General features: G+C 44.0%; 1 long non-coding RNA gene across 1 annotated transcript; it reads left to right on the top strand.

Moving 5' to 3' along the window:
* Positions 1-1,119: 1,119 nt before the first annotated feature.
* Positions 1,120-22,129, top strand: LOC105527109. Its single transcript, XR_001004200.1, has 3 exons — positions 1,120-1,291; positions 20,226-20,445; positions 21,861-22,129. It is a non-coding gene; the product is annotated as an uncharacterized LOC105527109 (long non-coding RNA).
* Positions 22,130-24,209: the final 2,080 nt, after the last annotated feature.

Genomic DNA, 24,209 nt, shown 5'->3' with positions numbered 1-24,209 from the left:
GGCAGCCACCTCATGAAAGCTCAGAAACTTTCTTCCTTATCTCAAAATTGCTACATACTTTGCTTAGAGTAAGATTAGTGCATTATGAAAGAAGCAATATGCATCAGGCACAATTAAAACATATATTTGAGTACTTGATGAATGTCAAAAATGATTTGTAATCAAAATGTCCTTCTACAGAGTCTTCAGGAAAGAACTTATGATTCTCAGGTGATCATCCTCCTAAGTGTGGCCGTGCTTGAAGGTTAAAAGAGCCTAGACACTTTTCTTCAACTTTTTGTTCTTTCAAGCTAAAACTCCATCCAGTGAAAATTGCTTAACGGGGTACCTCTATGTAAACCAATAGATGTTATTAAAAAAAAAAAACACCTCACAGATTGATATAAAAAAGGAAATGCTTAATTCACATGTATTCAGTTTCTGTTTTGACTGTTTTCAACAGCTTTTGAAGTAGCCTATGAGCTCACAAAGCCCTCAGCTCAGTGCAACACAAACATACAGCGAAAGCAAAGGGGCTACTCAGGTCTCTCCGTCTTGGAGAAAATGTGCCAAAGACTGGATTATTTTTTAAATCTATTTTTGCAGTGAAAGGAAGCCACAGGCATCTGAATACTGGCTCTCTAGCTTGACACCTAATTTCTGCCAAGGCATGAAGAGCTCCCTTCTGAAACGGCACCTCTGGAATTTGGATTGGTTTAAAACGAGATTGGAGCATTTGGGTGGCTTTTGTTTTTGTTTCCCGGTTCTCCTTCAGGCTGGTATTTCTTTCCTCCAAAGGACACTGTGTACTCACCACAGGGACTCCTGATTATCCCAAAACACAAATCCTGATTCATTTTTTAAAGACTTATGATTGAGGGCTCGTCCTGTATTTTTGTTTTCCCCCAGCTATAGTCTACCTGAGCCAACAAAATGAGTGTATTCATTTTATTTTTAAAAACCTCCTACAAATCTTCAGTGACTCTTTGAGTATAAAATATTCATACCTTGACTCCAAATTACAGTTGGGAGCATAACCACTCAACAAGTACTTTTAGTTCAGATTCATTTTAGATGCATACAGGCAGAAGAAGGAAACTTGGGAAACACAAAGTCTCCTTTGAAGGAAAGAAATCCTGAATGAAGAAACAGGGGAATATACTGCCATCTTAAACCAACCCAAATGCCTCTGCCGCAGTCGCAGTTATTTAGGGTGGAGGAGCGGGCTCTGGCAACTAGAGAAGGTGGCCACAGTGTGGGGACACCCGAATTGAGGAGTCGTTTGGGCAATAAGCTGATTTAGAGAATTAAGGTAAGTCAATCAAATGTGACTGTGTTCCAGCTACATCCATTTTTATCAAAAGTATTCAGCACTTGTGGAAGCTGTTCTGAGAGTTTAGCCACATCTACTGCAGACAGCTAGAAAGATGATTTTACTATGAATTTGGATGCCAAAAAATATAATCTAGATATTCAAAACCCACTTTTTGATTTCCGTGAAGTGCTACCTGGCAGGTCTGATTGCAAATCATTTTGCAAATGCAAATCCCATTCTCAAAAGTTTCAGGAGTTTTCCTTGTTAGTAATCCTCGTAATTGTTGCAATCCTGGTATAGATATTTTTAGAATAAAAAAATAAAGAAGGCTCCTGGACTTTCACAATGGAGACATTCTGCTAATTGGAGATGGGATGTTTTATTTGACAATGGTTTGAAAGAAATTCACCAGCATTTATGAGGTCTTTAAAAGCTACAAACATAGTAAAAGGCAATTTTTTTTTTCTGCCAACAAGATTAGACCTTGCTAACATTTTAGCCAACTTAACTAAAGTCTTACTGGGAAAGGTCACATGTGGATGCCTTTGAGGGATCACATAACTGGAAGTCCGGAGGTAGGGAAGGTTTTGAGTTTGTTTGATACTGGGGCCCAGTAAGAACGTCAAGGCCTCTGGATTCTGTTTTTCTCGCCTTCTTTCTGTGTGGTCAGCATCATGCAGGGTTGCAAATGGATCCCAGTAGCTCTCATGATTATAAGTTTCTTTCACCACCTTCAGGAAGGGAGAGCAGAGATGACTTTTCAGAAGAGTACTGCAGCTGTTTTTCTAATACCTGCAGCCTGTGTGGCTTACATGGCATAAAGAGTTCACTCTTGAGTTTCTACCTGTGGCCAGGGGATAAAGTTGAACCCATTAGTTCAAGCGTGGGCCCAAGACACTTGCCAGCACCAGAAACTCCAGGCAAAGCCTTCTTCTTTAGCAGAAATCTTCTTTAGGGCTGAACTAGAAAATCCAAACCAGGACACCCATCCATTCCAGTGCCTAGAGGAAGAACAGCAATTTATAGTCACCAAAATCTTCATCAAGAAATTAGAATTTTAGAGTAAGAAACACAGAAATCCAAGACAGCCAAGACAGCATGCTGGAGGCCCTATTTGAACAGGCTAATATGGAATAGATGGATCCATTTCAAGGGGCTAGAACCAGGTAGACACCACGTCCAAGGCCTTATCCCAGCCAGTCCTGTAGTCTTAGTTCTCGTTCCTCATAGAGGGCATTCACCTCACAAGAGTCACATGACCCAAAGCATAATCTCTATGCAGTGGTACTTCAGCCAGTGGGAGGACAAAATCTTTGAGTGCAAATTCAGTTAGCCCAACACCACATCCCTTTGTGCCAATGCAGAGAGTAACCAGCAAGACAATTGTCACTCACTATTCTAGCTCTTCTACTGACCCACTGATTTCCCCCTAACAATAACATTCTCTATCTTGATTCTCAAGTGCTGCTATCTGGAACTGAGTTCTAGTATAAATATGCTAATGATGCTCATTCAGCAGAACCAATGAGGCTTGTCCTGGGCAGCCACAGAAATGGCAGAAACCTCCAGCCGTTCACTCTCCAAAGCCTGGCAGGTAGCAGCACCATGAAGGGCGCCAAACTTTGGGAAAGTATTTAATTTACCTAGAGATGAAAAGGAAGCTGCCAGGTCCCAAGAATCCTCTCTTCTCCGGCTCCTGGACACCACTCGTTCCTGCCCTCTTCTCAGTTGCCTTGCGTCTGGATTACTGCAAAGTCCATCTATTTTCCTATTTCCAGTGCACCCTCGCTCTACATTCTAGATGTTTCTAGCAGTTTAATCTACCACTTTAATCATGTGACTTCAAAGCTTTGAAAAATTCCATTACTCCTCATTTCCTATTAAAAAAGAATCCAGGATTTTGGGCCTGGCTTTCAAGGTCCAGTACAATCTGGCCAGTCCCTGACCTCCCTGACGATCTCTCACCCTCCCCTTATGCTCTGCCCATATTTCCACCCTACTATCCAGTTACTATTTCCAGAACATGTCTACATCTCTGCTCCGTATTATTTCTCCTGCATTCGTCCCAAATGGGATGTTCTTCTGTCCCTCCCATTCAAACCCAGCTTAAATGCCACTTCACTGAGCTTCCCCTCTCAAAAGCAATTTGCTTGCCTCTCATCTGGCATCCTGAACCGCCATGTGTTGGGTGAATTTATAAGTGTACGTGTGAGGGGGCAGATCATGAGCACCACGGCTCATCCACAGAAGGGCCCCAATCAATATTCATCGTATGAGTCAGCAAGAATGTACCATATTCTAAGCCATCTCTTACCAAATTATTGCTGAGTTCATCACTTCCTGCAAAGAGAACATTGACATGCGTGCCTAACAGGTATATTACTCTCTGTATTCAATTGCCAGGGCTGCCATAACAAAGTACCATAGCCTAGGAGGCTTAAACAACAGAAGTTTATTTTCTTACCATTCTGGAGGCCACAAGTCTGTGATCAAGGTGTCAGCAGGCTTGCTTTCTCCTGAAGCCTCTCTCCTTGGCTTGCAGATGGATGTCTTACATGTTCTTCTCTCTGTGTGTGTCTGCATCCTAATATTAAATAGGCCCCATCCATTAAATGACCTCATTTAAACTTAGTTACCTCTTTGAAGATTCTATCTATCTCCAAATATAGTCACTTTTTTGGGTACTGGGGGTTAGGATTTTAGCATATAAATTTTAGGTGGACACAACTCAGCACATAACAGCATACATACCACACACACAAAGTGCATATACACATTCACGCATAAACACATATTTGCTATTTTTCACACTAAATGTTAGCAAGGTTGAATATACCAAAATAAAGAGTAAGAAATCTAGACAATATATGGAAATATGTGTAACACAATGTTCAGTTTTAAAAGACGATAAATATCTTATTTACTGTCATGGTTATTAGGTAAAATACATAGTATAAAGCATATGAATTAAATAATTTTATTTTAGCATGGTAAGATTTAGTTTTATTTGTGTCTTGATTAAATGGTACTATAGCAGGACTGACATTCCACACCACCGTTCCCAAGTGCCAAGAACAAATGAGTTCTTTATTTCCTATAATTGGACTCGGCTTTGAAGTTCCTCCCACTTTTTTCCCTCTAATGCCTGGGGGAGGCTGCACAAGCTGGCTTGTGGAGAGAAACAGCCTCCTCTGTGTAAGCCGCATCTGTCAGCCTCTTAGCCTATCTATTCTAAAGCCACCTTCCACTACAGCTGTTTATCCTTCTTGTGCCTCTTCAAGGTGCCTCCAGGAAATGCTTATGTCCCTTCAGGTGTTAGGGAGGCCTGGTCCCTATGCAGAGCTCCTGTATTTGTGGCTCCCAGGCAAAAGGCATCTCCTCTCCCCTGGTTGAGACATTATCTTCTGGTGCCACTGCAGAGTGCCAGTTCTGTCTGGTTCTTTGGGGGCAACTATGTGAGCTCCCTTTGCTGAAGTGTCTGTCGAGCATGGGCCTGGTTCAGGACTGTTGGGGGGAGGGGCCACACACATGGCTCCCTCTCACTTTGGGGGGACTGTGGATGTAACCCACAGCAGGCACGATGGCCTCATCCCTCAGGGACTGTACTCAGCGCCACAGCACCCATAGCAATGTCTGGCTCTCTTCCTCACCATGGAGGAGGTGAGGAAGACTCAACGCACAGTGTCAAAGCCCCGCATCCCAAACCCATGACCGTCCTTGCTGTTGTAGAGCTGCCGTGTTGGGGAGTCGTGCTGGGGAGGGAAACAGGAGCATGTGTTCAAGTGTCTCTGGAGTCTCACAAAACACCTCCTAGATGTTTCCACACCCTCCCTCTTCCTGAGATCGGCCCTAAGGAAGGTTGGCGTGGGCCCCAACTACTCCTCTCCTTCTTCCTCTGGCCCCCCTCTCAAAAATCAGGGAGATGTTCCTATCTGCTTCTTGTTGCATGTGTGCTTTCACATGGCCTCCTGTAACCTCCCCTTGCCATGGTTCATGGAAAACCTCTAGGGTCTGAGTCTGTCAGTCCTCATTCTGGATATGTAAGGGAGGAATTGGGAGTTTAAAATTTTTTTCTCTTTCCCCAAAATCTGGTTTGAAGATTATTTCTCTGCTGTGGGCTCAAGAAGGAGAAAACTAAACCTCAAAGTAAGTCAAAGGCATTTTGTTCTTAGCCTTAGACTCTCAAAGAGTGGCCCCTGGAATAGGAGATTAGCATCGCCTGGGGGCGTATGAAAAATGCTGACTCTCGGCTCTCCCCTCCTCACTCCAGACCTTCTGATTCAGAATGTGTAATAAGACCTCTGGGTGGCTCCTGGGCACTAATGCACTGATCTAGGAAAAACTCAACCTGTCCCTAATGGATTCCCTTTCACTTTTATAGTGGATGGGTTGAAAGAGAATATGGCTGATGAGGCGACAAAGACACTGGTTTAATATTTTCAATAATAAAAATTTGTTCTCCTATTCATCATCAGCAGATGTGTATCTCTGCAAGAACCAAATCCCTGGGAAGAACCAAACCCTTGCCACGTCCAGAAAAGTTTATGGTTTTTGAGATGACTTCTGAGACCTGTTCAGCATGCACTTCCCTGTGTCCATGGCCCCCAAGCTGTGGGACCAGAGCCTGGCAAAGCTCCTACCCTTTCCTGATCTCATGCCACCTTTAGAGTCCCTGGACAGCCGAATGTGTTCACTCTATTTTAAAAGGTTAAGCTTCTGAGCCTCAGTAAAATTAACCAATTCACTCAGAGTCACCTAGCTGCCAAGAGACAGAGCTGGGGCAAAGCTGGGTCATTAGAGTCTATGTCCAATGTCTTTCCCAAGCTGTTGAGAAGGAGAATGCCTAGAGTGAGCTTGTTTCTCTTTCTTTATAAATAACCACTAAAAAAAAAAAAAAAGAAGAAGAAGAAGAAGAAGAAAAGAAATGCTTGCCTTGAGTTAGAACAGTTCATCTTCTGTGTAACTCAGCATTTTCTGTGACAGAATATGATTGTCCTCTAAGATATCAACTTAAAATGTTAGGATTTTCCTTCATATAATGATGATGTTGATGACAACAACTAGTTAAGGATCCAGTTTTACTGGAGGAAACATTAACTAGCCTCAAAATAAATACACCCTTGGCACCCTTTTCTCCTCCTGGAGCAGACATCTGGCGGCACAGGTGAGTGCTCCGGAGTTTCAAGGCAAGGCCTGTAGCTGCCATGGATGACATCTGTTTCATGATCCTCCCTAAGGAAGCTTCTCAGGCACCACACAGCATGTGGTGTAAGTCAGACCACTTCCAAACCAAGTGAAGAATCGTTCAGCTACTCTACACCGTGAAATAGCCAACATACAGAGAAACCCTATTGAGTGTTCTGGATACTGGTTAATATCCACAGCAGGCCCATTCTGAGTCACCACCGTGTGCACTGCAGGTCTGATCTCCATGATGCCTGGAGGAAGGAGAAAGTATGATCTTGTTTGAGGAAGATGAAGAAACTGAGGCCTAGGGAGGTTAAGTACCTGCCCAGTGCTACTCAGTTCATAAGTGCCAGAATCAGACTCAAATCAAGGTCTTGAGTCTAAAAGTCATGTTTCCCACTACCATCCATCAATTTCTCTCTTCAACCAGTGAATACTGTTGGTTTAGACCACCTGTTAGGCTAGATGAGAAGTCTCAGGGAGGAGCAATTACTAACAGAACCCTGAGGAAAAAGAATGCCTGGCAGGAGGCTGATAAAAGACCCTTGGGGATAGGGAAGCAGAGCTCCTCAGACATCAAAGGTAGTGACTAACAGAGAAGGTCCTGCCCACTGTGTTGACACAGTTGCAAGGAAAAGGTGATGTTGATGAGTAAGACCAAGCTAAAGCAAAGCTGAGCTTTTTCCCAGCCCAGTCCCAGCTCCTTCTCGCACAACCCTTTGAGAAATCCTTTGTACAGGACTGGTGTGCCTTCACCTTTTCTTGTCAAATTTTAAGTAAACCCAACCATAACCCTTCTAGGTACTTGGGATATGCTGCAGTTTTAATAAAGACAGACCTTGGAACATTGTAATGTAGAACTTCCTACCAATCTGGTGGCCAAAGGTGTCCTTCCCAGGCCAGTTACCTTCACATTTTTTTCTCACAAGAAAATGTGATGATCCATGCAATTGCAGACTTAAAATCAGGAAATTGGATCCCTTTGGGTTTTGAACTCCTGGAAAAGGGGGTGTTCTGTAACAAATTGTTTAAGAGGAGGAACCAACTTCACCAGCCATCTCTCAATACCTGCAAACACCACCTGTCCACCAGCTGGTGCAGCCTGCAAGCCATGCAATCTACCCTCTCTACCCTCCCAAGTCCAAGCAAGATGGAGGCCTCTGCTCAGATGCCTTATGACTGGCTGCTGCTGAGCACTGTCATCCACTCAACGTCCCCAGAGAACGCAGACCCCGCCACAGACATCAATGGTGGAGATGATTAGCAATTCCTCTGCGAAGACCCTTGAGAATTCATTATGTGGGTTGTTCTGAACACTCCTTTAAACATGCAAATCCCTTCAGTACCGCTGTACTCGGGATGGAACAGAATATGAATGCTCCGTTCTTTTTATGCTCAGATCATAAAGTCTGAAACATTTCAGGTTTATGAATGGGGTTTTTTTTTCAACGAGAGAGCATAGTCAAGGCTTTACTTATTCAGTGGTGCCCGAAAGAAGCTTAGAAAAGGGGAAGTAGTACTTCAAATGTTATCTATTTTTAAAAATTAAAATGATTAATGTCTACAACATAAAACTCTATTATAGAAAAGGCCATTGGGACGGTGATAAAAATGCAGAGAGGGTGGAATCTCCAGATAAATTCTGAAGAGTCTGGTGATGGATTTAAGGTCCCATTAACCTCATGGGGATCAAATCAAAGGCTTTCGGTTAAAAGTAAATCTGAGACTCAGGAGTGAGAGTTCTTACAAGGACAGGAGAAATTCCACCAGTACTTTGTAGCAATGGCCCTGAAAACTGGACAGCTCTTCTCACACATGGTGGGAATTATCACAGTCCTGGTATTTTGCACAAAAGTGCTTCTGCTCAAATTATAAGCACTTTCCTCTGCAGTCTGCAGTCTATTTACGCCCCCGAAGGGGACTATACCTGATAGTCCCCTTTCTTGCCTCTGGTGTTCAGGGAAGAGCTAGATATGCAGCCTTTCCATGAAGATTTTCCGTGATGGTAGTATCTTATCAGGAGTCCCTATTCACTGCAAGTGAATCACCACACCAGGAAACTCAAAGCAGGGCAATCATTTACCTTCTATTTAATAGGGAACACAGTTCACCATTACTCAATACTCTAGCTGACTCTTTCACCACTGAGCATTGGAAATGCATAGCTCTAGAAAGTTTCTGTTCAAACTGGGCATTTCCATCTGTCTCCTTCAAGTAATGATAATAATAATAAAATAAAATTAAGTTAAAAAAAAAGCCTTGGCTGGGCATGATGGCTCATACCTATAATCCCAGCACTTTGGGAGGCCAAGGCAGGCAGATCACCTGAGGTCAAAAGTTCGAGATCATCCTGGCCAACATGGTGAGTGAAACTCCATCTCTACTAAAAACACAAATATTAGGGGCCGGGTGTGATGGCTCATGCCTGTAATACCAGCACTTTGGGAGGATGAGGTGGGCAGATCACCTGAGGTTGGGAGTTCGAGATCAGCCTGACCAACATGGAGAAACCCCGTCTCTACTAAAAATACAAAAAAAATTAGCTGAGCTTGGTGGCGCATGCCTGTAATCTCAGCTACTCGGGAAGCTGAGGCAGAAGAATCACTTGAACCCAGGAGTCAGAGGTTGTGGTGAGCCGAGATCGTGCTATTGCACTCCAGCCTGGGCAACAAGAGTGAAACTCTGTCTCAAAAGATAATAATAATAAATAAATAAATGAATAAATAATTAACCAGGCGTTGTGGCACACCTATAATCCCAGCTACTCGAGAGACTGAGGCAAGAGAATCATTTGAACCTAAGAGGTGGAGGTTGCAGTGAGCCAAGATCTTGCCACTGCACTCCAGCCTAGGTGACAGAGAAAAACTCCATCTCAAAAAAAAAAAAAAAAAAAGCCTTGGTCTCAGTGAGCATCTTGAGGAAGGAAGAAGGGTTCTCCATCCCTCATTCAGCTGCTGATCCTCCAAGTGGCACTGACCTCACTGTTCCTAAATGTTATCACTAAAAAACGGGGCAGTAACATTTCTGAATGCTGAGATATCTTTCCAATACTTCATTGAATAGGTCCAGATGTCATTAGCAGAATATCACTTTTGGTGAATGCAGATGACTCACCACCCATGAGTCTGAAGATTCAAGTTTGAAAAGTTGATTCTACCTTTTTTTTTTGAGACAGAATCTCGCTCTGTCACCCAGGCTGGAGTGCGGTGGCGTGATCTTGGCTCACTGCAAGCTCTGCCTCCTAGGTTCACGCCATTCTCCTGCCTCAGCCCCCCAAGTAGCTGGGAGTACAGGTGTCAGCCACCTCGCCAGGCTAATTTTTTGTAGTTTTAGTAGAGACGTGATTTTACCATGTTAGCTAGGATGGTCTCGATCTCTTGACCTTGTGTTCCACCCGCCTTGGCCTCTCAAAGTGCTGGGATTACAGGCGTGAGCCGTCAGGCCCAGTCAAGTTGATTCTACCTTCAATGAGTTGAAGGGGACTCGTGGCATCTCCACACTTGAGAATGCAGTTTGGGGGTTCAGGAAATGTGATTAACATTATATGTCCACTGATCTCTCCCTTCAACCATTCTTAAGGACATTATTCAAATTTAAACCTCACAACAATTAAAACACAGGTATCATTATCCTTGTTTGATGACTAAAGAGCTGAAGCTCTGCATGGATGAGGCCTCTAAGTTCTTGCCACTAGGAAATGGAGACATTAAAATTTAAATAATATCCGAGCCCCAAGTGTATCCCCCATGCCTACCTTCCACCTGCCAGCATCTGCACCTTTGTGCTTCAGGGTAATTTCTAGCAGCAGAACTCTATCCTACCCACAAAGGACTGGAAGTACCTGGAGAATTAAGACACCTGAGCAGCCACTGTCAGTCAGTGACTGACAGGAGTTGGTGCATAAATACCTCAGCTCTCCTACTCTTGCAAGGGACAACTCTGAGGCACATATTCTACTCTGGCTCCCAGAGGTCCCAGCAGGGTTAAGCACCAGTGTCCACAGTAGTAACCTGCCTGATGGCAAGCCCCTGCCTCACTGCCTTCCCTTTCCTCTCTCACCTCCTCCCTCCCCTTCCAGCATTTCCTGGCCAAATATCCTGCTTGCACTCAAATCTTTGCATCAGGTGGATTTCTGAGAGAGCCAAAACTAAGACACAGAACTTTTGATCCCAGGTTTTAAGTTTTAATTTTACCTGACACTTTCCTGTCTGTGTGGGTTTGGAGTCTGGAGAAATCATCAGAGGCCTGATCTACCAGAGAGGTATATCTCTCCTTCCAGAACTGAGCTGTGTCCAATGTGTGCAGAAACTGGAAGGGATGTTCCCACACCCATCCTCTCTACTGGAGTTAGTGTTACAACCTCCTGAGTGGTTGTCTCAGCTGGGCTCCAAAAAGGCAGCCTCTCAGTTGAAGTTTAGCATGAGGCATGTTTACAGTCAGTGGGATCAATTGGCAGGGGTTGGGGAGATGGAAAGAAGGCAGGAGTGAGCAGAGGGAGAATCTGGTCCCCAAAGCAACCTTGGCCCAACCGTATGATGAGCTCCAGAGCTAGAATAGTTCTCAGAGCTGTCTGAGTTTGGCTGAGATGGCCAGGCCCCTGTAGACTCTCATCCATCAGGACTGGATTTGGGCCACCCTAGAAAAGACCATGACCTCAAGAGAAGTGCTCTCGGCAGTTGAGTTGACCCCTGAAAGGGCTGACAGTTGAAGGCAGCTTGTGGTCTGTCCTCTCAGCAGCAGACCCACAAGACCAGTGACACTTCAGTGTCCACTGAGTAATGATCCTGGTTTCAATCTCACTTCCCTCCACCTTACTGAGAGAGGAGCTGTTGCAAACCCATCCTGGGCATTTCTCTCCTGCTTGGAACACTCTGTGACTCTCCATTCCCGAGAGAAGAGGCCAAACTCCCTAGCCTGAAAGCTCCTCAGACCAATTTTCTCTCTTCTCTGACCTGTTCTTGCTGCCCTTCCCAGGAAGCTCCTACCCTAACACCCACTGCCCAGTTGCCCTGTTTTTGTGCTGGCATTGCCCCCCAACCCCAACTCCAGGAGCCCTGTGTCACTTTCGGCCTGGCAAACTCTTTCTTTTTCTCCAGCGTTTGGCTTAAATATCAGCCCCTCAGGCAAGAAGCACCCCTCCCTTCCAGCCAAGGAAGAGTGAATTGCTATTATCTTAGGGGTACACAGTCCTGCTGCTGCAATAATGAATTTTGTTGTGATCATACCTATTTCTGGTCTACTCCCAGCCGTGTGAACTCCTGGAGGACATTTCCTGCTGCCTCATGAGCTGTGATGTGAGCTCATGGGACATCCTAGAGATTTGGTGTTTGTCAAATGAATCTTGGCTGAGCTTCTCTGGGAAACAAACAAACGCGCCTTTAAATAAGAGCTAAGGCCAACATTAGGTCACACCCCTGTCACAACTGTGGCTGAAATTAAAAAGGAGAGGGCCATCTGCTGTGGGGCTTTCAGCAAGTTTCTGCACCTGCAGCTCTTCATCACAGACTGCCCTTGGGTGCCCAGAGCCACCTGGTATACTCTCATAGACAGCTTCATGTGCCTGGATGTGTGAAACCCTTGCCCCCAGGAGGACCCTTAAACCAGTGATGGGTGCAGCGCTGAGCCTTACTCACACACCTGAGTCCCCTTCAGGACCAGTCTGAAGCTCCTCTCTGCTGGGCATGGCCTGAGATGGACCATACTGGGCTTCCCTGCCTTCCCCACTCTCTTATAGACCTCTCTGGGAAGCACACTGACTTGGTAATTCTCATGCACAGGAGTCCTCTCCTCAGGCTCTGCTTCTGGGGAACTCATCTGAGACACCAATAGTAATAGACTGACTAAAGAACTATGGAATATACACACTGCACTGCAGTTAAAAAGAAGAGAAGAGGTCGTTCTATACATGTGAACCTGGGAAGACCTCAAGTCATACTTTTGTGTGGAAAAGCAAGTTGAAATCTGATAAGTGAGTTAAAGTACTGTTTAAGGAAAAGAAAATAATGATTAATGCTATTGGAAAGTTAAGAAGTGCATTCTCCTCAGCAAAAGAAACTACCATCAGAGTGAACAGGCAACCTACAGAATGGGAGAAAATTTTTGCAATTTACTCATCTGACAAAGGTTTAATATCCAGAATCTACAAAGAACTCAAGCAAATTTACAAGAAAGAAACAAACAACCGCATCAGAAAGTGGGCAAAGGATATGAATAGACACTTCTTAAAAGAAGACATTTATGCAGTCAACAGACACATGAAAAAATGCTCAGCATCACTGGCCATCAGAGAAATGCAAATCAAAACCACAATGAGATACCATCTCACACCAGTTAGAATGGCAATCATTAAAAAGTCAGGAAACAACAGGTGCTGGAGAGGATGTAGAGAAATAGGAACACTTTTACACTGTTGGTGGGACTGTAAACTAGTTGAACCATTGTGGAAAACAGTGTGGCGATTCCTCAAGGATCTAGAACTAGAAATACCATTTGACCCAGCCATCCCATTACTGGGTATATACCCAAAGGATTATAAATCATGCTGCTATAAAGACACATGCACGCGTATGTTTATTGCAGCACTATTCACAATAGCAAAGACTTGGAACCAACCGAAACATCCATCAATGACAGACTGGATTAAGAAAATGTGGCACATATACACCATGGAATACTATGCAGTCATAAAAAAGATGAGTTCATGTCCTTTGTAGAGACATGGATGAAGCTGGAAACCATCATTCTGAGCAAACTATTGGAAGAACAGAAAACCAAACACCGCATGTTCTCACTCATAGGTGGGAATTGAACAATGAGAACACTTGGACACAGGAAGGGGAACATCATACACTGAGGCCTATTGTGGGGTGAGGGGAGGAGAGAGAGATAGCATTAGGAGATATACCTAGTGTAAATGATGAGTTAATGGGTGCAGCACACCAACATGGCCTATGCATACATATGTAACAAACCTGCACGTTGTGCACATGTACCCTAGAACCTAAAGTATATATATATATAAAAAGTGCATTTTCGTTCTGAACACCCACCCCTGTGCACTGCAGCCCTGGGCTCTGCATCCCCTGTCTTGTGACCAACCTGTCTTCTGTGTTTCCCAGCAACGAGCAAACCAGCTGCTGATCATGGGGACCTCTGCTCCCACTCATCAACTCAGAAAGTCCCTTGGGAAAGGGAGCAATATTTTTTATGTAACTATGTTGGTGAGCTTAAACAGTATGACTTTCTTGGTTACCTGCAATGAATCCAAGTGCGTTTTTTTTAGCTAATGGGTGAAACTTGACAATGGTTCCACCCCTGGAGTAGTTCCCCCACTGGGCTGGCCTAAAGCAGCTGGCATGGAAGAAGGGTGTCAGACTCACTCTGGCAACTGAAGGTCCCTCTAGAAAGATGGATGGAGGAGGCTTCTGCCAGATTCCTGTCACCTGGAGAACATCACCTGGATGAAAGATGGCTTTACAGTTGGGAAAGGAGGGGAAGTGCAGAGACTATTAAAGGAACAGAAAAGGAAATCAGAAAGTGGAATGGTGAACAGCATGTTACTGGGGAGGGTAAAGGGGAGGTTGCGAAAACATTTGGAAGCTGAGGCTTCTAGGACCAAGCGACCTCAGGAAGAGGGCAGAGAAAAAAGGGAGGCAGTGTTAGCATGTAGTAAAGAGTTGAGAAAAAAAATGGAAGAATGGAAAAGTTGGGAGTTATCAACAGCAGTAAAAATGAAATGCTGACTTTAACCTTCAAACGAAGGGAAAGCCATGGAATTGAAGACAGGGTCTGGTTCTTGGCTGGGGAGAATCCCAAGTGGGTAGGGCATGTTTTCTAATTCTGGAGCAGTCTTTGGCCCAGAGCTCAGCACAGCTACTATATCATGTATAGAGATGAGAAATAATCTTTTCAAATGTGTGGTGTCATTTTGAGCAAATGTGTTTATTTTTTTTAAGAGGGCTGTTTTAAGTAAGAGTTGAGAAGACAAATTATAAAACGTGGTATAATGCATCTCTCTGTGTAAAATGTTGAGACCTTTCTCAGCTGTAATGTGGAGAAGCTGCAGAGGATACAGGAGAGAAAAGAAAAATAATCAAACATTGATTAACTGTTCTCAATATGCCAGACGCTGGGCTAAGCCATCACCATGAGCCTCCACTCGTGTCATCCTTACTCGTGTCTGAAGAGGTGACTTCTGCTATTATCCCCCTTTTCCGTATGAGAAAACTGAAGCTTCCTTGCAAGGAGAGCTAATGGGCCCTCAGCGCCCTGTGTATATGGTCGCTCAGGCTTTCTAGGTGAGAACCCAGAGTAAGGAATGCATTTTCCATCCTGATGCAGATACACACACATTTATAACAGAAACAGAGGTTTTCCAAGACTCTGTTTACTATGTGAGATGCACTGAGAACTTTTATTCCATTAGTTTCTTTTCCAATACTTGTAATGAAGTAAATTGCTGTCACATACATTAATGGGTCACGAATGGAAGTTGAAAATGTTCCGTCTAGGATTTGTTATTATCTGATTCTATTTCTCCGAAACCAGTGCTCACAGGTAAACTGGGTTTTTAAATACACGTAACATAGAATCTGTGCTCTATTCTCCCATCCACCCATCTATCCACTCACACGTCTACCCATCCATTCATTCAATGAACACTGATTATCACACAGACTTATAGTCCAGATTCCTCATTACAGGAACTGATGCTATCGCATCAACTATCTGCTCCCAAAATGGAAAAACTCAAATCATCAAACCATGCAAAAAAGTCAGTAAATGGCAGATATACATCCTAAAAACATTCGTTGAGAAATCATAGATGCTTCCAAAGCTAACATCTTTGTGCATCCCTCTATCTCTCCACCCCCAGAAAAAGAAACTCTTCCTTCAGACAACCAATCACAAAGACAAAGGAACATGCATGATAAGTGAAAACGATCACCATAATGTTCTAAGATGGTATTGGAGGCATCACTCGGCATAAAAAATGAAAACTGAAGCCACGCATGCCCAAAGTGTGCTTGCATTTCTTGCTTCTGAATTTGTTGTGAGTCCTGCTAACCATGACCACAGGCTGTTTAAAATTACACCGTTTGCCTTATTTAATTTTCTTCTGCAGTCATAAATATTAATTAAGTGAAGCCACACAGAGCCTGCATTTCAATCCTTTCACTTCCTGAGGACCATAAGCAATTAAGAGCCACAGCAATTTAAGTACTAGCTGGTTCTTTAGGTCTGCCTCGTGACAACCACTTTTCTTTTTTAAATTAAGTCAGATTTATTAAGTCTTAGTGGTTTCTTTTTCCTACCTAACTTCTCCTGGCCTGTGGGTGTTCCCAATTTCATTTCTCCTCTTATAAATAGGAACTATTTTCCTGCAGGAGAGGGGGGCCTGCTCATTTTCTCTAAAAGACGAAGCAGAAAAGCATATGTTTTGTTTAATAAGAACCAGAAATATTTATGTGCAGCATGTCAGCTAGCTGGTGGCCAAGACCGCACTTCTCAGTGTTTGTTTAGAATTACTTTACAGCAAAAACAAAAGAGATTATTGTACAATGTAAGGAAGATATAAAGTAAAATGTGGAAACTCTCTCACAATCCTCGTAAGTCCCACTCTCTAGGTGTATCATTATTAATAGTTTGATGTGTAAACTTCAACCGTTTTCCATGCAGTGACAGAATCAGGGTTTATTTTTATAAAACTTAAATCAAATTACTCATATACTGCACCTATTTAGCTCTTCATTATAAAATTATCACACTTTTTATATTATTTCATAGAGACATCACTGCTTATAATAGCTAGATGATACTTTGTAATAAAGTTGGGTTATTGTTTAACTATATTTCACTAGCAATAAGATCTTGGGTATGTTGTAGATAAACTGTGCACACACACACATTAAATATATACACATACATGCATATACACATGTACAGATGCACACTATTCCAGTAACCTGGAAACTTTACCTCTGAGTATTTTCTTTTCTCCCAGGTTTCTGATAATTTCTCCATCTCACTAAAGGAATGCCTTTTGGGAAAAAAAGAAAGTTATAAAATGAAAACAGGTCAAGATTTGGGTCAGAGGGCCTAGGTTGTGATCAGAAGGGTTGGGTGAGCCATCAATGTCTCTCACCCCAGTTTTCCCCAAAACAGAGTGAGCTCCCTCATGTAAAGGGTTTGCATGAATCATCAAGTCTGAAGAAAAGATTAGCCTCTACCCTGACTTCTCTCTAGTCTTTGAGAGCTCAGTCATTTGGAGGAGGGTAGGTAGAGGAAACTCTTGGGTAACGTTCATGAAGAAAGAATTCTGTACTTCTAAATTTAATATGTTAAGAGGGAGAAAAGAATGAAAGAAAACAGGCGAGTAGAGACAAAATAGTCTCTTTTCGTTTCTCCTTAACTATGAGAATGGGAGTAGTGGGTGTCAGATCAGAGCTCCCATCCCCAGGGTCCCTGATCCATGTTTCTCAACATTAGCATCTACTTAGCAGTGTTTATTTTGAAGAATTAGAAGAATGAATTTGCCAGATTTCACATTTAAAGGGCGCATCTAAACTCCTAAACTTTTGAAAGGTATAGACTTATTCAGGTAGACTCCTCCGGAGAATATTACGTGTCACTTACATCATAACTTTTCATATAGCATAGTATAATTCATTCCCAAGCAGCATCACATATTCGAATCTTCTAGACTGAAAGAGGCAACCTATGGGGTGATTTAGTAGCCAGGTGTGAAAGGGACAATTGAAAAATAAATTTGCATGTTATATCCGGTTTCATCCAGGAATCTCAAAGCCGCTTAGTGTAATTTTTCACCAGTTTTATTATCCCCAATCCACATTGCCTTAAAAGCACACATTGATTAATTCTTGGTCTAAATTTTTTAGTGTTTCTACGTTAATTATTTATGTGCCTTTATAAATACGGTAGGATTTTTAAAAATTTGCCCACAGAAAGAAATATTTTCCCTCTCTTTTTGCAGTTCATATGTGAAAGAAAGGAGCCTTTATAGAATGTATGCTTCATTCAAATTTCCCCAAAAGGAAAAATTATCTTATCACTAATTATGAATGCGTATTGCAAATCAAATAAGCATTAAGGGAATGGCCCAATTTGAAAAATTCTTCTCGTCTTTGAGACACAAATGTTAATTTCTGAGTATTTTCTGTTATATATGTTGGAAAAAAATTGAGTGGTACACTAAGGAGAACAGTTGTATTTCTTAACAGAGGGGTTAACTGTGAAGTCTATGGGTTCAGTTTTAATTTTTCCTAATAATGTTATTTTATCATACATGGGTAGGTAGTGCCGACTCAATGTCAGTCCAAATTTTGTGGAGGAGAATTCCCACTTCCAGTTGCCATCACAAGAGACTCAAGTCTTTTCCAGGAGGACCATGAAAATCTCATTTGAAACTCAATAAGCAGGAATTTCTTCCTCACTCTCCCTTCTTTTTGATCTTTCTATTTCATTTCTTAAATGCATATTTGGATCAAGGAAGAGGTTCAGGGGTATGTTTGGGAGAGGTCAGTCCTATCCCTTTTTTCTTTTGAGTAGGAAGCCCTGCATGGCCTTCAGGACCAGCCCAGCCCCAGAGGTAGGCAACTGAGCATGATCAGTCTGTGTTCTCTGGGGCCTCTTCCTTAAGGAGAAAATTTAAAAGAGTCTTAGTGAGTGTTTGCTGATGCAGTGAGGTTGCAGCTGACACTACTCAGTCTGGTGTTTTTATATATATACTTTAAAAATGACGTTTCCACATTGCGAACTGATAATTGCCACAGGTCCCCTTTCCTACCCAGTCAACCAGGGAGGTCCCTGTCTCCGGAAAACACAGCATAGAAAGGGGAGTGTGGGGTGAGCTAACAATGCACCATAGGGGGCATGGGGGGTGGGCAACTCTGCTTTGCGGGAGGACCCCTACATTGCTTGGGCTGCACGGACAAGTTCTGACTTCTGCGGGCTGGGGGCCATGAACCGTGGCTGTGAGAAGAGACGGGGTGGCTCACAGCAGCTGAGAGGGGAAGGACGTAGATGTGCTAGGGAACCTGCAGAAGCTGAAAAGGAACCTGCACTTCTCATTTTATCAAGTCACATATCACCACCAAGCTAGGGACAGACTACAGGATCCATGAGAGAAACAGGTCTTTAAAGCTGTGCTATTCCACCTGTGGTCAGTGGACCAGACTGACAGCATCAGCATCCCTTGGAAGCTTGTTAGGAATGCAGAACTCAAGCCCCTCCCTGCGGAATCAGAATCTGCATTTTAACAAGATCGCCAAGGGAGTCCTATGCACATAAGGGTGTGAGGGGCCATCCCAATCCCAGTTCATTGGCCCAGTCCCGGTGGGTCACTGTTGCTGTCATATGGTACTCCTCCTTGAAGCTCTCCTTTTTGCAGAGAACTCTACAATCTTTTCTTTGGAATTACTCTTGGGAATAAAATTAACAAAGAGCTAAATAATGCAGATGTAGGTATTACAAAGCATTAGGAGCTATGTTTGACACAGGACGAGGCTCCCAAGCCGCACCCACCAAGTACAGAAGCACCTCTGGCCACCTTCATCCTTCTTCCTCCTTGAAGCCAGAAACCCCTAGTTATCCCTTTGATAGGAAACTGATATTGTAGAGGAATTGCCAATGGCGACGGGACAGAATTGGGCTGCCACAGGGCTGCTTGTTTCCCTGAGAGCTGAGCCCTTGGTTTTCCTATTGATTCCGGGTCAAAATAGGCATTTCACCTTGGGTTTTAGTCCATCTCTGCCAGCAGCCAGACTATTTTAGAATGGTGAAATGTGTAATTTTCCCTTTAGAATAGGATTTTAGCACTTGGAAATTCCAGGGTCATGATTGGAAGAAGGCTTGAAAGTAAAGAGGCTGGGACCTGTGGCAGAAAAAAGGGAGAAAAGGAGGAAGTAAAAGAGGAAAACAGACTTAGTCTCTAGAAACCCATGGCTTTGCCTATTTGTCCACCATCTGGAATATAGTAAGTGCTCATTAAATATTTGCTGAATGAATCCAAAACATATAAACTCCCCATCCTTGTCATTGCTTAATATTAGAGCAAGTTATATATAGCTCTTTTGTGTTGATTCAGAGCCTGTGTACCATTTGAGATAGAAACGAGAAGCAAACAACTGCTTCCTAAGCATCAGCCAGGAAACCCAGGACTTAGTGGCTTCTTTCTGATCTCCATGTCTCTCATATGCTTCTTTATTTCATACTTGTTGAAAGTGCATTTGTTTATCCAACTAAGTAATCGGCAGCTCATAGGCCTAATGGTGTCACTTCTAAATTACCCCCCTGTGTAACACAGGGGGTTCCTAAGAGAGAATGCCTGGGGTTGGATTCTCCAGGTAGTCTGTGACTGACCCCCCATGACTCCTGTTCTTCATAAAGCTTACTGCTTTCCTGTTGGGCAGGAATAACTGAAATTTCTCCCAAGAATAACATCCAAATGTATGAAAAAGCTCCCAGGGCCACAAATGCAGATGCGTCTAATTTAAGCATCCCTCAAAGAGTTTATTCTCACTCATGTTGGCATGTTGTTATTGCTACTCAAAGTTGTCATTTTTTATTTTTATCTCTTCCAATTATTTTAATTACCTGCTATAATAGTCCCACATACCAGAAATGTGCTAAAAACGCAAGAATGGTGAACAGGATGTCAAGTATATACCAGAAATATTTGTCAAACCCTGACCCAGAATGGGCAGAGCACTGGCTTTCTTCACAGACCTACACAGATGGGAGTGGAATCTGCAACTGCTCAATCCATCCACTGAGAAATCCCGTAAAAGATGGACAATCAGTAACTGAAACCCAAACTTCGGCACAACGATCAAATTCTACATGCATAAAGCAAGAGCTCTGTGTGCCAGACCCATCTTAAAGCCACCCCACCCAGAAGACAGAGTCTGTCTCCTTCCCCTAAACAATGTGCAGAAACCACCCTGGTAAGTCAATACCTGTGGTTGACATGAATATTTGTTCTCCTCCTCTCTCAACTCAGGGAAGATCACAGTTCATCCCCTGATACCGGTAAGACAAAATAATAATGGCTTGTTTTTCAGAACTCAAACCTGTCGGCAGTTTGTATGGTGGGTTCTCTGATCTCCTTTCAAGGATGATAACTGAATGAATATTTGCACAAGTTATTTTGCCAAAGTTTCCTTAACATCAGATCCAATATCCTTATTACATATTTCACCATAAAATAGTAAAAGAAAATGTAATAATAAAGTAACGATATAAAATGATACAATCCATACTGCAAAAAATATGGATTGAAGATATAATTCTACCATCCAAACAAAATCAAGGTTACTAACATCTTATTTATTTAATTCATTTTATTTTGTCATTTTAAAAATGTATGCTTCATCTTTTCCTGTGGATCTTGTGGTGGAGAGGTAGATTGCAGGCAGGTGCACAGAGTATTAAACTTAAAATTCTGCACCTCGCCTCCCCCTTTATCAGCATTTTCCTGAGCTTTTGCTGATGGCTGCAACATGCTGAATTTTTTTTATTCTTTTACATAAATACCCTCCGATAAGGTGTTCTTAGCTAATGACCTTTTCAATTGCCCTCTCCATAAACAACTGGTGTTTTGACCATCCAAGAACTATGAAAACCAACATAAGTGTTTGAAGGTGTGCTCAGTGCCAAGTAGACAAATTCTGATGGTCTGTTTTTTTTTTTTTTTTGAGATGGAGTTTTGCTCTTGTTGCCCAGGCTGGAGTGCAATGGCACGATCTCAGCTCACTTGCAGCCTCCCGGGTTCAAGTGATTCTCCTGCTTCAGCCTCCGAAGTAGCTGGGATTACAGGCATGGGCCACCATGTCCTGCAAATTTTGTATTTTTAGTAAAGACGGGTTTGTATTTTTAGTAAAGATGGGTTTTCACCATGTTCGTCAGGCTGGTCTTGAACTCCTGACCTAAGGTGATCCACCCACCTCGGCCTCCCAAAGTGCTGGGATTACAGGCGTGAGCCACTGTGCCCAGCTGATTTTTTAGTACATTTCAGAAATAACAGCCCACCCCCAAAAAAGTTAAATGTTGATTATAATCCTTGACACATGATATGCCTTTTCTTTATTGAGACTTGAGATTCTCCATAGAATGAATAAGGGGTGTTTGGTCCTCTTCTTTTTTATCAATTAAAAAGCTTATATGAAAGTAAAAATGCATATTTTCCCCAGACTGTGTTGTCACTTTTCCATCCCCTCTGCCTTCATCTTGCCTACATATCTGCCTTATGTTGCTCTAAACACCTTAGGGAACTTTGAGCAAGGCCTTGCCTGAGTATTTAGTCTCTGAAAGGTTTTAGGAATTGGAGTATTAATGGGACTTTTATTGTTTTTCTCCTTAGGTATTTCATGGGTTCTCACTTGGGAAAATTGAGTTCTGTTCAGTGATGCTCCTTCTGCACTGGTTAGTTTCATGTGACAAAGAGAGCTGTAGGGAGGACTTTAGCTAGGGGAACGCAGGATTGTTCCAGCAAGATGAAGGCCTAGAAGACCTGGATGGCCTGGGTGTTTTCTTCCCAGGGACAGCAGAGGAGGCCTGGATTTGAACTCTAGTCTTATGACTTTGCCATTGAGGCAACATCCAAAATAAAAACAGCGTGCTAACCCCAAACACAGTCCTCAATTATAAAGCAGCTTTTTATTATAGAAGCCGGCGGTGACCTAACAAAATGGAAAGGAAAGGGCTTTGTAGGTCTCTGGCCCTACATGAGGGTAGACTAAAGAGGGATCGGGAGAAACATCTGCAGCCCTAGGTCCCCGCGAACTTTTTTCTGGAGAGAAACTCCGGGAGCAATCTTCAGCATTCAAGCCTGAGCCAGAACTCTGGATAACCCTTAAGAAATCGGAGCTCCGGGAAGGAGGAGCTCGAAAGACCGCTGAGCTGGAAGGGAATGAGAACCCCAGGCTGTCTGAACGTCCCTGCTTCCTTCGCTGCCCGTTGGTGTCCCGCTCCCCGCTGCCTAAAGCTAACCGTAGACCCCGCCCGCATTCCCATGGGGTGGGCGTGCCGGGAGGGTGCGGGAGTGACTGCTCCGAGACTCTAGGCGGCGTCACCCAGCCCTACCCTACCGGAGCTCCCAGAACCTCGCCAGGGTGCAGGAAGCCGGTTTGGGTTCGCACAGAACTTAGGGGTTGGGGCTCCAAAAAGGCCGAGTCCCCCAGAAGGTATTTTCGGAGCGACTGGGAGAGCGGGGGAGAAGGTGCTTGGGTGCCGGAGCTACGGGGTTAGGATCGCGGGGGTAAATGAGGACTCTGGTTGGTCCCGCGGGCCTGGCGGCCGACAGGGGGCGCCCTGTCACTATGGAAGCCCCGCCGAGCGCTCTCTGGCGTCCCTGACCCCGACCACAGATAGAGCTGGGGTGGAGGTGGGGGCTTGCAAAGTCAGCTCCTTGGAAGGGTAGCTCCCCCTCCTCCTGCGGCTCTCCAGCTCGCTCCTTCTGTTCCTGGAATAATTTCTGGGACCAAATTTTCAATCAGGAGCAAAAATAGAAAGGGGAGTGGGCACCCACATAAGCTCACAAACACCCTCATACAGCACACGCACAGACTAGGTCAAACATAACATTGAGTTTTGGGGGTGGGGTGTGTGTGTGTGTGTGTGTGTGTGCGCGCGCGCGTGTATCTGCCCTGGCCTGTGGAGAAAGCTTTGAAAAATTGCTCATTCTTTGAAAAATTGCTCATTCTTTGAGCTCCAATGCGTACTTCTCTTTCCCTGCCCTCGGTGGAGTGATGAAGTTGCTCCCATCCACGCGCTAAGTGGGATCCCGTGGGAAATACTTGGGATCTAGCCCCTCTGACTCCTCTGCGCACACCTCCACGTTCACTACGTAGCCGTACACACCATCAAGCCCCTTCCCTGACGCACCGCGCTGACCTGCCCCTCGTGGGAGCCTTCAGCACTCTGGGGACCGATAGGCACGGCTTCCGCGGAGATGCAGACCTTGAATTTGGGGGAGAATCCTGGCTCAGCGGGCTTATTAATGTCCTCATTATGAATTGTCCAAACCGTCTGCATTTCAGCAGCAAAGGGTGCTGCTGGCGGCTTCCTCCTGTGTCCCAAACCCTGCGGACCTGAGAGTCCTCGGGTTGGGGAGGTGGTTCCCCTGTGCCTACTGCTCCCCCCTCTCTTGCCTTCCAGCCTCACCCTTACTCAAGCTTCAATGCGAAGCTCCATGTCTGCCATCTCGTCTGTCTTCTGCCACCATCGCCCCCAATTTTGCACAGGTGGGCTGGATGCCCACTAGTTCCTATGCGTTCTCTGTGTCTGAGGGTGTGGGTACAGGGCTGGACCCCCAAGGCCCAGCCAGTTTTTCAGAACCAAGAAAGAGCCTCCACATCCAAACACCTGCAATATCCCCCCACTTCAAATCTGGGCTCACAGGTTAACCCAGAACGGAAGACAATTTTTGAACCCAAGAGTTGCAGGGGAAATAAAAGTATACGATTTTTGGAGTTTCTAATTTTTATAAAGCAGTCCCTCTGGAAGACAGAGAGGACAGAGACCCTCTTGAAGTCAACTCCATATGCCCCATCATTGATTCCTGGATTCTTCTCTCCTTACCCCTCCCTCCCCACCTCCTGCCCTGTTTGTTTTAGTTACGAAATGCTGTGGGCACCTCGGTTGTGACTGAAAAGTAACCTTGAAACACGCCGGCCTGAATATCAGAGACAAATCTCAGCCTCCCAACCGT

This window comes from Colobus angolensis, unplaced genomic scaffold (genome assembly GCF_000951035.1).
Source record: "Colobus angolensis palliatus isolate OR3802 unplaced genomic scaffold, Cang.pa_1.0 Scaffold117, whole genome shotgun sequence".
NCBI classification, from domain to species: Eukaryota; Metazoa; Chordata; class Mammalia; order Primates; family Cercopithecidae; genus Colobus; species Colobus angolensis.
Note: the sequence above shows the minus strand (reverse complement) of the source record. Positions and strands in the feature narration are given on the sequence as shown.